Source organism: Sinohyriopsis cumingii, chromosome 5, assembly GCF_028554795.1.
Source record: "Sinohyriopsis cumingii isolate HCF-2022 chromosome 5, ASM2855479v2, whole genome shotgun sequence".
Taxonomy (NCBI): Eukaryota; Metazoa; Mollusca; class Bivalvia; order Unionida; family Unionidae; genus Sinohyriopsis; species Sinohyriopsis cumingii.
Window position 1 is genome coordinate 124,001,565 of NC_142965.1, and position 13,654 is coordinate 124,015,218.

General features: G+C 34.5%; 1 long non-coding RNA gene across 2 annotated transcripts in view; it reads left to right on the plus strand.

The window, feature by feature from the left end:
- The first annotated feature begins 539 nt into the window (after positions 1–539).
- LOC149800119 (uncharacterized) overlaps positions 540–13,654 on the plus strand; it is a 67,228-nt gene continuing 54,113 nt past the window's right edge. For both annotated transcript variants that reach the window (XR_016421326.1, XR_016421327.1), the window contains exon 1: positions 540–988. This is a non-coding gene — a long non-coding RNA (uncharacterized LOC149800119). The remainder of the gene's footprint in view (positions 989–13,654) is intronic.

Below are 13,654 nucleotides of genomic sequence, written 5' to 3' on the forward strand. Positions count from 1 at the left end.
AGAAAATTTCAGTAACAATCAAAAATATTTTTCCTTCGTGAAAATTGCTAATAATTGCTCCTCGCTTTCAATTCCAGCAGCGAAACAAAAACAGTTACTGGTAGGAGGGTTTTTTATTGCATGGTTCTCATTTCACATACTGTTTATTATCTGGAAATGAAAGTGTCAGAAGCTCTGAGAATTTTCTTGAACTCTTTTAATACAACTGTCGGCTACAGCTGCATCGCTATTATGAAATATTTTGCCAAAATAATGAAAAGATTTCCTCAAGACGCCAAGAGAATCTATCTTGGAAACTAGCGCGTTTGTGTTTTTGACACTATGTCACTTTAAAATCTATGCACGCGAAGGTTGCGCGAGCCTCGCTGCGAGAGAGAAAGAAGTGAGGATCAAAAAGGCATCATCAAGTTTGAGCTCTCATACTGTTCGCACTGTGAGATATGTTTCTCTTATACCTCTCGCACCAGGGGAGATGAAATGTATTGATGATATATATGCGAATAAAGTTGTATAAACATACAGTTGTGATTGGTCTTCTGCCCAGTCTCTTTTCTTTCTTTTCAACCTGGAACTTATTTTCTTCCCGGATAAAGACTATTACAGTAGCACAGTAGTCAGAACGTCGGATTCGTAATCCAAGAGTCGAGGGTTCAATACCCACCCAGGCCAGCACGGTTCGTTTTCCTCAGTGTGTCCTTTAGAAAGGTACTTAGGTCTAATTTTCTCGGTATGATATGTGTTGAAAATGCAGTAAAAACCAACCGAATAACCAATCGCCTTGGATAGATACGTGCTTTCGACCTATATTTATTCTTCAAATTGTTTAAAAAGAAGATAGAAACATGCGGTAACAGATGAACTAAACAGCTGTTGGATTACTATCAGCTTGAATTCTTGTATCCAGATTATATTGATGTCATTTATAAATCTGACCTGTAAAAAGGGAGCGTCTGTTTAGTTGTGGATTCAAAATTTACGCTCGAATCAGGTGAGTTTTCATGATGATTAGAATTGATATATAACTTGTTAGATGCTTCTAAATAACCGTCCTGATTATTTCGTATTTTGAACATTATTTGTTCGTCAATTTCGTTAACAATTTTAAATCTTATTAAGACCAGCGAAATACCTACGGTTTTAACTAGCATTGCTACCAGCAGATTTTTTAAACAATAATACATTTTAACTTTAGAAAATTATTGTTGATCACCTAAAACTATTTCTTTAAAATGTGTAAATCTTAGAATGTGTTGACTTGTGTATGTATGCATGCATGTATGCATGCATGCATGCATGCATGTATGTATGTATGTATGTATGTATGTATGTATGTATGTATGTATGTATGTATGTATGAATGTGTGTGTGTATGTATGTATGTATGTATGTATGTATGTATGTATGTATGTATGTATGTATGTATGTACATACACCATATATATAACACCATATATATAAGGTGATTCGAATGTAAGTAAAGTACGAATTAAAAATTCTCTGACCTGTATGATAGTATTATTTGTACTAGATATTAATTCTGCCTAGTATTATCAAGCATTCTCTTGTAGAATCCAAGTCATTCTCTCTCTCTCTCTCTCTCTCTCTCTCTCTCTCTCTCTCTCTCACTGTCTGTCTATATATTTGTATGCACTCAGTACTATGAGTAGACTAACACATAGTTCTCCTAACAGACATTAAAATCGTACTGATATCTTTAACAGACTAGAAATGCATTCAAATCTTTTTGTATGTGTACCGGACTATTCAAATGTGCTCTTAAAATGCATTAAAATCCGAACTATTGAATTGTGTTCTTAAAATGCATTAAAGTCCGGACTATTCAACTGTATTCTTAAAATGCGTTAAAGTCCTTTTGTCTCTTACTAATACAGATTACTATTAAAATGCGTTCAAATTCTATAGTGCCTTTAACAGTCTAATACAGATTCGTGGTAAAATGCATTAAAATCATTTTGTCTCTTTAATAAGCTAACACATGGAAGTCTGCAAAATCTTTCTAATCCATTTAGTCTCTTACGAGGTTATTAAAATGAACATAAAACGCTTTCAGATTCTTTTTGTCTCTTACTAGATTATTACAAATGCTCATAAAATGCTTTCAAATAAATTTGGTCTCTAATCTGACTTTAAAAAATGTTCTTAAAATGCATTCAACAAATGCATTCTTCAAACAAACTAATGCATAGCAGTTCTAACATGTATTCAAATAATTTTGTCTCTTTAACAGATTTTTAAAATATTTCAAAATTTTGTAAATTTAAATAATCAGACCGTTCTTGTTACGCAGACAAGGGAAATCTGGTAAAAATAGGAATACAGAATGGATTTGACCCGTAAATCAAGTTTTGACGATGTTCAATTCAACGCTCACAAATAAAAACCGTATAGTAGTTTTTATCATCTGTTTTTCCACATGAACACAATACATTGTATCTAAAGTGATTCATATATAAGTCATTGTTTAAATCACTACAAATATTAACTAATTCAAGTGTTGTGATGAGAGAATTAATAATTTCCAGTCACAGATCCAAAAATAAAAAAAAAAGTAAAAGGTTAGAGGGAACATATGCAGTCTGAGTCAGGAGTTTAATTTTCAAATGTCAAATAGCCAGTCCCTCATTTCACTGAGTCTCGTACAGCAGATTAAACTGTGGATTTAATTTATTTTTTAGTTTAATTAGATTTTTTTTGAATTTTAAAGACCTAATTTTTAACTGTTGTGGGCTATTCCCACTGCATAGATTATAGGTCGGAGCGTCTCCAACTAATCGTGATATGAGTTCGTAAAGATAGCAGGGGAAAAAAGAGATTATACATTTTTTAAAGTTATAAAGTTTATGAATTTGTTTCCTTTCTGACAAGGGCGGCCGGCCAGTCTAGATTAACATGAAGTTACGTATGGCTTGCTATCATATACTTCTATTATATAGACATCGACTGAACATTTGCTTTGCGTATTTATAATGAATGCAGACAGACATATTCAACATCAGCGAATTCGCCGATGTTAAAACAGTGAGATGAATACTAATTTTCTGCTTCATTAAAAGTTCTAAAATGTATCGCATCGAAGAAACTTTCACACTCAAATCTACCATAAACTTGGCGTTACATTAGATCTTGGAATAATCGATATTCGCGCATATGTGTATAATCAAATATAATAACATACCAATAATACGAAACATAATTGGGCAGTTGTGGCAAATTTATTTTTATACCATTGTTCAAGTCATATTTATCGAATCCTAATTCGGAAATAACATTTTATTATCGGCATGATTAAAATCATTTATCGATTAATCTAATTATTAATTTAAACCCGCTTTTGAATTTCCTTTCAAAGAAGCACTATATCTTTAATATTTATTTAGTGTAATGTACACCTCTATGTTTATTTTTATTTCAATATAATCTCACTTTAAATAGATTGATATTTTTGTATACAATTTTCTATCATTAAATAGAAAGTTGAGGTATTGTCTCAGCAACAGTCTGGTTGTGGTCAGATAAGTGATTCAACTGAACTTGTATTTTGGGGTTGCGAGCAAACAGCAAAATGAATCTTGTTGGACGAAGAAATATTCCACTGTAGTGGCTTTGAGCAGTAGTGAAAGGCAAACTAAACCTAATGACCTATAACTGTATTTCCTTGACTTACCTGATGAGTCATTCAATATCGATTATCAAAAATATAATTTATAGGTAACATAGATTACTGAAGATAGGAATGTTTTAATACATTCAAAATGTTTTAGGTTCCGTTTAATAGAATTTCATACTATATCTCTGAAATAACAGGTGTTTCATGCTCTCCTCTTTTGAAGGCATACTAATTCAGTTATAAATTTCTCGAGTCAAGTCGTGTACTGAGTAAATAAGATACGTCATGGCTACCGCGATTTCTACTATCAGATTCAATGATCAGTTGTTTTCACGAAAACATGATATGAAGGAATGTGTGACTGAACTTTGATACTTATTTTAATTCAATTTCTCCTGCAATTTCTGTAGGAAACCTTTCTGGGCAAATTCTTGTTCTTGCACCTGACAGACGTTTCTGTAATATTCCTCTTAGTTGTGGTCCAACTAATTTACACACTCGAGCTTGTCAGCAGTGTTCGTACTTACATGATAAATAACAGGTGCCCATCTCAGTTACGTATACATATTAAAATTATATCACTGTTAAATAGAGGAATATTTTCTTCTCATCCCAGTTGCACATACATGTATGTATTTACCGTCTATACTCGCTTCTAAGTCGAGTCCAACTGCAAGCACCACAGAACTTGGTCTTCCATTCTATAATCAACCGGTACAGGATTCATATTATTTGTTCTACTGATTACTCCTCATAAATTACATAGACGCATATCTGCTGGTGCATGATGAGCCGGTTGTTCTGGGGTCTGAGTCTATTCAGTTGGACGCGATCTTCAATCGAGAATATAATATACCAACCAAACCCACAGCCGTACAAGTAAAATAAATTATAGAAATGTAGGCATGAAATTCTGAATGTCATCTTCATTTTCATTGAAAGTTTAGTGTTAACTTTGCGCTTTGTGGACAAAGAAACGATGGAAGAGCAAGAAATCATTAACTGTAGATTCATTTATTTATTACCATGATGTGACCATGTGCATTTCTGTTCAAACATTTTATTTTCAGTCCATTGCTTCTAAATGTTTCTCAAATTAAAACTTACTCCTGATCGGGTAATATTCAAGCAAATCCTAGTTATCCGTGCTGAGGAAACATAATCTTGGATGAATCTTGTACAAGCACGTCATCTGCATTCAAGAATGAATATATAAAGAGAGAGAGAGAGAGAGAGAGAGAGAGAGAGAGAGAGAGAGAGAGAGAGAGAGAGAGAAGCGGGAAGGAGAGAGAGAGCACCTAAACTCTTATAGTTATTATCATGTCTATCTTACTCTGAATTAAAAACGAATTCCTAATAACAGTCTTAATGGATGATTCCTCACTCCCCTTTTTCCTTCTTTCTCTCTCATATTGTTCAATCTACTTTTCTGTAGTGGGAAGGCTGTACCTTTGTTGTGGAGCTAGTGAACTACTCCCAACGGATTCTTTAGTTCGCCAATAAAATATGTTTAAACAGACTAATTAAAAGACGATGCGATTGTTTAACACTGAAACTATTTTCTTTTCAAATGCGAATGCACACATACACATACAAAGCCACATACAATGAATATACAGGGTACTTCCTGGCCGGTTAATATGGTGTCTTTAGTACTACTGGTCATTAGCTGAACAGGTTTGTTTTTATCATTAGGAAAATATTTTGATGTGAAATGATGGTCAGTTTTGATGAATATGAATCCATTCATGCTCTAATTTGTGTCTTGGAATAATTTAAACAAATCCAGATCGACGTTACTGGAGCCTTAAAGACAGTCCGTCGTTACAACATAAGACAATTGCGTACAAGTACTTCTTCGTTTGTGTTGATTCATTCCGGTTAGTATTCCAAGTAATGTAACGCACATAAACATATCTTAAGATAATAACCCGGCTTGTTAAAATGAAAGTTTCTTAAAAATGCAGAGAAGTTAACATCGTTTTCAGCAATATATAGTCGGCTTCCTTTCAAACATCGATTCCGTTCATTCCGTTCATGTATTCATCAGTTCGTTTGAAGGTCCGATGATTGCGGAATAAGTATCGAATAATCCCGTTCCTTTACAAATGACTTCTATTTGCTTCTAATGTAAATATCTTTTTAGAAGTATTAAAGAATGGCTTAATATCGTATACCTCTTTAAAACACAGCATTTCTAGGTCATACTTCTTTATAGCACAGTATTTCCAGGCCACACCTCTTTAGAAGACATCATTTCGAGGCATAACTTATTTCTAGGTCATAACTCATTAGAACATATCAGTTCAATCCATAACTCATTAGAACATAATAATTAAAGGTCATACCACTTTCGAAAATCACATTTCTCAAGATCATAACTCATTAGAACACAGCATTTCCAGTCCATACCTCTTTGAAACACCATCATTTCCAGTCCATACCTCTTTGAAACACCATCATTTGTAGGCCATACCTCTTTAGAACTCGGTGTTTCCCGGCCATACCTCTTTAAAACACATAATCTCAAGGCACAGAGCATTCCAAGGTCAAATCAGTTTAGAACAAATCATTTCAAGGACATAACTCATTAGCACATAGCATTTCAAAGTCATACCCCTTTTGAACATCACATTTCTCAAGATCATTACTCATCAGAATATAGTATTTCAAGGCCATTACTCATCAGAATATAGCATTTCAAGGCCATTACTCATCAGAATATAGCATTTCAAGGCCATTACTCATACGAATATAGCATTTCAAGGCATAACTCGTCAGAACTTAACATTTTTCAAGGTAATGAAACTTAACATTTCGACGCCATTATTGAAATTGTTCTGCTTCTACCTCTGACGACCATTTTATGAACTGCACTCATTAAAAGAATTAATGCATTTGCACCAATAGCACCTTTATTTGCTGTTTTTAAATCAATCTTGGAATTCTAAGTTTTGAGACACGGTTATTGTTTTAGTGACTTTAAAATAAAATATAGTCATGGCACTCAATTGTGAAATGTACCTGTATTATCTTCTTGTTAGTGACTTGATGAAATCGATATGGCAATAAATGGGCTAGAAATTGGTAGAGGATTAATAATTGTTCTCCTGTTTAAAGTTGTTATATATATATATATAGTGCGTGTAACATTTGTCCATGATTATAGATTGTACTGATCATTTATAAACAAGATATTACATAAGACCTATAACTAGGTTGTTTATTTGGGTTTGAGTTATAGAAAATGAACATGTGTAAAGTATGGGGTGACGTTTACATTGCATGATTAAGTCAGGTGGTGAGTGTGTTGCTACATACGTCAAGTGGGAGGTATTTGCGGCATAAAGTCGTAATAGAGTTGTGGAGGTGTATATAAAATGAGAAGTGAAAAACTATTGCTATTCCTATTTTTTATTTTTCTGATTTTATGTTCAGTCTGCAGAAGCATTTAATGTTGTCTTTAGATTTAATTTGAGAGGAATCGCTATTTAAATTATTGTTTGGAATTACAAAGTACTCATAAGACTGTTAGGACGAAATAGTATCTTGGGATTATTGTTAATTAATTCAACGGCATTGTTGGCAATGTCGTTGTGATATATCAAGACTGTTGGCATGTAAGCACATTAAAGTGTATCGATAGATCATCATAATCACGACCTGGAAGTCATTTGGAACTCAATTTTTTGGACGTTTGATAGAACATTTATGATTAGTTTGAATTTAATTCACAATATTGTAAGTTCATCTTAAATTTTCATTTTATATTTTAGAGAATTGGTTATTTGCTGTGTTTTAAAAACTTGTCGGTTTTGCTTTTTTTTGTATTGCCTACTTTAAGACCATTGAGTTGTAACAAAACACATTAAGAAAGAAAGACAGAACTGTGTTATATTTTTACGTCATGCCTCTTTAGTACTGACACAAAATAAACATTACTTCCTCATTAGCGTCGGGAATAATGATCTAGTAATTTTCTCTCATGAGATAATTTCCTTTTAACCTCGAAAAGAAGCATGCGCCAGCTGGGATAAAACCATGGGGCACCTACATGTTTTCTTCAAAAGTTAATAAAAATGTTGTTTTCCCGGAGAGTCCAGCCGTGTTAACAAAGAAATAATACCTGCGAGAAAGAAAAAAGGTGGGGGTAGGTCTTGCTTGCGAGTTCGATTGGCATGGACACCACGCACATTCTTCCATTAAATAACGAGCCAGATTTTATTTTCTGTTCCTGGTTGTCTCAAATTCTGATTATGTTTCACTGTTTGAAAATCAGACGACATAGCGATGTAATTAAGATATATTATAGAGCCTGAGCGTTAAGGTACCATTTCCGCACTCTTGCTGTGTATTCTTCCTCCCGCGGCAATTTAAAAGAAGAATACGTCCACATAACTGCATACAAAACTAATATAGGGTTTAATATCATTGCTTACTTTGATTCGAATAAAGTACGCCTCATTTGTCTCGAAAGACTGAGACCCTTGGTTATGTTTGAGATCATTGTGTGAAACAAATGCCGTGGCGAGGATATTGTAAATCAGCATTCGAGCGAATGTGACGAGATGCTTTATTTGCAAATTCTGAGCTTTATTGACGTCTAAAACAATTGAATAATCTACCATCACTAAGACACACGTCGTTATAATATTAATTTGTGGACAAGTAAATCTTCGTACGGAAAGAGTAATGAAAAATTATATGCTTAAATGTGATGCTGTCCTAAAATTCGGATATTGCTTCGTACTTTCCGAGTCATTAACGTGCCATATTTTTCTTAATTATAGACACACAATTAGATCTCATTTCTAGCGGCAGTATTTTCTTTGCAAATGAATAATATACCTGCTGCGACTGAAGGAAATGAGATATACCCCTGACATTACAAGTAAAACTTGAAAGAAAACAACGTCATCAGTGGTATGAAAATTAGCGATTTTATAAAGCAAAACTAATCATTTTAAATCGCTGCTTCTCGTGCAGTATATCGTAAAACGCAATATTTATATTTTAATATATCTATTATACTAATTATAATTATGATACGTTTTTCGCATCGAACCATTTCTATAGTAACAGAAAACTCTATCACACCCGTAATCCAAATGTAAAAAAATGGCGTCACAAATCCTTATATCACCATGTTTAATGCTACAGAAACTTGCGTGGAGCAATGGCAAAGGTAAGGATTCACCTGAGAAGTAGAATTGACTAATTATCTATATGCCCCAACTCACTGGACTTTATTTTAGAAATGCAAACAGCATAGACCACGGTATGTCGTCGCTTACATCTCTGGTACCTTCTCTCTCTCTCTCTCTCTCTCTCTCTCTCTCTCTCAAAATGATTGTCACACATCATGTACTGACTTAGGCCACAAGTTTCATTTTGAAATATGTAAATCGGATGCTGCGGCACATGATGGGTGCCAAAATGATTTAGTATATTTTCCCTCTATCTGATCTCAGATATAAATATTTTACTCCTTTTAACATACCTAGGAACATGAGTTTACCAATTCTCCACTAAATTGATATGATATATGAATCAAAGGTTCGTACGATTCAACAGCTGACTTAAACGTAAACCAAAATACGTTCTAAACGTTGATGAATATACCAGATGACCCAATGAGAAAACAACTTAACTTTCTCCATTCTTTGAGCTCACTAAAGATGCCAACTTTCCCCTTTCTTTGAGAACCTCTTTGACTGACCTTTTTAGTGATCAGTGCATCAACTTGCAAAATTTTCTTTGCAAGTCGATAAATTCAACCAAAGAGGTTCTCAAAGAAAGGAGAAAGTTGGCAATGAAAAGTCATGCATACGTACATACATACATACATACATGTATGCATGACTTTTCATTGTCCTCACAACCAAATACTACGCAGCAAATTCAATTATGTTCATCATGTACATTTTGATAATTATTTAAATACAAATATAAAAATAACACATACTTAATTGCATAAAGGATAAGGAAACAATAATTATTTTACTTTCCGAGACTCCTTAAGACAATAGGAAGACTGTTTTGTGTACTTTGGGACATCATTGTATTAATATGGAGACAAATATTGTGTTCAATTATCTTAATTATGTAGCTCAGTTTTCGTTGTATATATATATATATATATATATATATATATATATATATATATATATATATATATATATATATATATATATATATATATATTGCATTGCATGTGAATGAGTTAGAGATTTCGAAACTAAAGGCGATGGTCACTTTATAATCTGTTTTCAAATGGTGAGCTAAACGCGATGTAAACTTTACGGCAATCTAATTTCTCCTCAGCGTGCAGACAAGGGTTAAATTTATAATTAAAAATATTTCGAATGTGAATGGATCAGATTGATTTTTTAAAACATGTTCTACGGATCAGATTGTTAATAAGGATTGGTGTTGTTGCAAGCAGCAATGGAAACGTGGAAAATACCTCAGTTGTGTTTGTGACGTGGTAGGTGATAATAGCGCTATGTGTGCAATAGAATGTAACACATCGTAATTACACAACAATAATGGTGTCTTAGATTAGCGATTACACACTTTCTTTTGCATTATCGCTAAGAAAATTAAAAACACCTCCACGAAAGATAATATTACAAATGAGATACGATATCCAACATGCCATGTAATCTATGCCTCACGTGCTTCCGATCCATGAATCAAAGCTAATTGCCAAATAACTTGTAAACTTGGACAGCAGGAGGGTGGGGACAAACTGTGAATTATTTCACATATATTGTTTGCATCGCTTTGGAAAGAAATATATAATGTCGTTTTGATTGTAATTAGCAAACCTTGGCACAGCGGGACCTTTGTGAAATTCCATATTTCTAATTACGTAATGTATCCTATTAACACTTGAGATATAAAATGAGGTCTTGACAAGTAGCAATAATTCGATGAAACATTCGGGAAAGAACTCTCTCTCTCTCTCTCTCTCTCTCTCTCTCTCTCACACACACACACACACACACACACACACACACGCACACACTCTCCCTCTTTTATATTATAGTTACACCCTATTGAACGACATTGTCTCTCCCCGCACCCCTTTAAAACGATATTTTGTCTGAAATGAGACTTTATAATTGAGGCTTTGTTGACATTCTAATTGCATATTTACTTCTGAATAAAATAAAATAGGTCAGTCGGATCTAGACTGGTAGTAGGTTTCTGGTGAAGTTTAAGGATATAGATTAAATTACTAAATTATATACTGATCCGGTATGGAATAAAATAAGATTATTAGTATCTCTTGAATGCATCCATGATTATATATCGAATATGCGTCCATAATAATATCTCGAATATACATCCATGATTATATATCGAATATGCATCCATGATTATATATCGAATATGCATCCGTGATTTTATATCGAATATGCATCCATGATTATATATCGAATATATATTCATGATTGTGTATCGAATATGCATCCATGATTATATATCGAATATGCATCCATAAAAAGACTGAGTTGTATATTCATGTAATACTATATGGTTTACCCATCGTAGACTTTCATGATCTAGTAATTAACCAGTGTGTGCTTAGGGTGTAATAGAATAAGTGATCACGGTATGCTTAGTGTGTAATAAATTAATTAATCAGGGTGTGCTTAGTGTGTAATAGAAACGTAATCAGGAGGGTGTGCATAGTGTGTAATAAAATAAGTAATCAGGGTGTGCTTAGTGTGAGATACAATAATTGATGAAGGTGTGCTTGGTGTGTAATAGAATAAGTAATCCGGGTGTGCTTAGTGTGTAATATAATAAGTAATCAGGACGTGCTTAGTGTGAGATACAATAATTGATCAATATGTGCTTAGTTGTTGCTGTTGTTGTTGTGGGGTTTAACGCCATTTTTCAGCACACGATATGCTATGCATGGCGGCCAGTATTAATGGTGGAGGAAGAACCCGGCAAAACCCCGGGAAGAACCACCGACCCACGAGAAGCTACTGGCAAGCTTTCTCACATACCCACATTGGCCGAATCCTAGACTCGAACCCACGCAGACAGAGGTGAGATGGCAGTGATCCGTAACGGAGAGCGCTTTAGACCACTCGGCCACTCGGGGCCCCAATATGTGCTTAGTGTGTAATAGAATACGTAATCAGGGTGTGCTTAGTGTGTAATAAAATGATTAATCTGGGTGTGCTTAGTGTGTAATAGAATAAGTGATCACGGTATGCTTAGTGTGTAATAGAATAAGTAATCAGGGTGTGCTTAGTGTCTAATAAAATAATTAATCGGGGTGTGCTTAGTGTATAATAGAATAAGTGATCACGGTATGCTTAGTGTGTAATAAAATAATTAATCAGGGTGTGCTTAGTGTGTAATAGAATAAGTAATCAGGGTGTGCTTAGTGTGTAATAGAATACGTAATCAAGGTGTGCTTAGTGTGTAATATAATAAGTAATCAGAGTGTGCTTGGTGTATAATAGTGTTTAATAGAAAAAGTAATCCGGGTGTGCTTAGTGTGCAATATAATAAGTAATCAGGGCTTGGTTAGTGTGAGATACAATAATTGATCAAAGTGTGCTTAGTGTGTAATATAATAAGTAATCAGGGTGTGCTTAGTGTGTAATAGAAAAAGTAATCCGGTGTGCTTACTGTGAGATACAATAATTGATCAGGGTGTGCTTAGTGCGTAATAGAATACGGTATCCGGGTGTGCTTAGTGTGAGATGCAATAACTGATCAAGGTGTGCTTAGTGTGTAATATAATACGTAATCATGGTGTGCTTAGTGTGTAATAGAATAAGTAATCAGGGCGTGCTTAGTGTGAGATACAATAATTGATCAAGGTGTGCTTAGTGTGTAATAGAATAAGTAATATGAGTGTGCTTAGTGTGTAATAGAATAAGTAATCAGGTTATGGTTAGTGAGATACAATAATTGATCAAGGTGTTCTGAGTGTTTGATATAATTATTTGTCAGGGTGTGTTTAGCATGTTTTCTGTAAATATTTCTACCCTGGAACATGCAACATTCGCATTGAAAAGTTTGGTAACATTTGTTTAATCATCAGTTGTGGATGACAAGTCCTTTTCACTTCTAAACTTCTGAACCGCTTGGGTGGCCTAGTGGTTAGAACGTCCGCCTCGGATGCGGGAGGTCGTGGGTTCGATCCCCGGCCGAGTCATACCAAAGACTTACAAAAATGGTACTAAGAGCTTCCTCGCTTGGCGCTGAGCATTACGAGGTTAGTGTTAGGATTGGTCGGCCTGGTGTCAGGATAATGTGACTGGGTGGGACATTATACTACATGTCTGCGGCATGATGCATCAGTGCTAGACATCACTATAAACTGCCACATTGCAGACTTCCAAATCACACATACAACATATATCATACTAATCCACCTCAAACCAACCGCTTACCCTTAAGTGACATTTATGCACGTGCATTTGCCCTGCCTGTACTGAATGCCCAGAATGCCCGGAATCTGCTTATTCATTATCATGCAATATGCAATTTGTCATGTGATAGGGTTTACAGGTTCAAGAGTATTTCCATCACTTTATCCTCCTATCTACTCCGTTATCAGATGACAGTCGAGAGCCACCGTGACAATATTGTAGAAACAAAGGAAATGCTGATATTAATACCTACCTAAATGTCACACTCATGGCAGGCAAGGATTTTGTTGTTGAATTGTTTAATATCGAAGTCATTGTGTGAAATATGGGGCTAAACTTATATTTGGAAACAAAGATGAGAAAGGCAACTCATATATATGCATATATAAATACATATATACATACATAGATACATACATACATGTGTGTGTGTGATTTGGATTTTTAACGTAGCTTTAACATTTTTTTCAGTCATGTCGCTTCAATGTCAGCAGTGTGGCAGCTTTTAGTGATGTCTAGCCCTGGGGCATCATGTCGCAGACATGTGGCATGATGTCCCATCCAGTCACATTATCCTGACACCGGGCCGACCAGTCCTAACACTAACCTCTTCATGCTG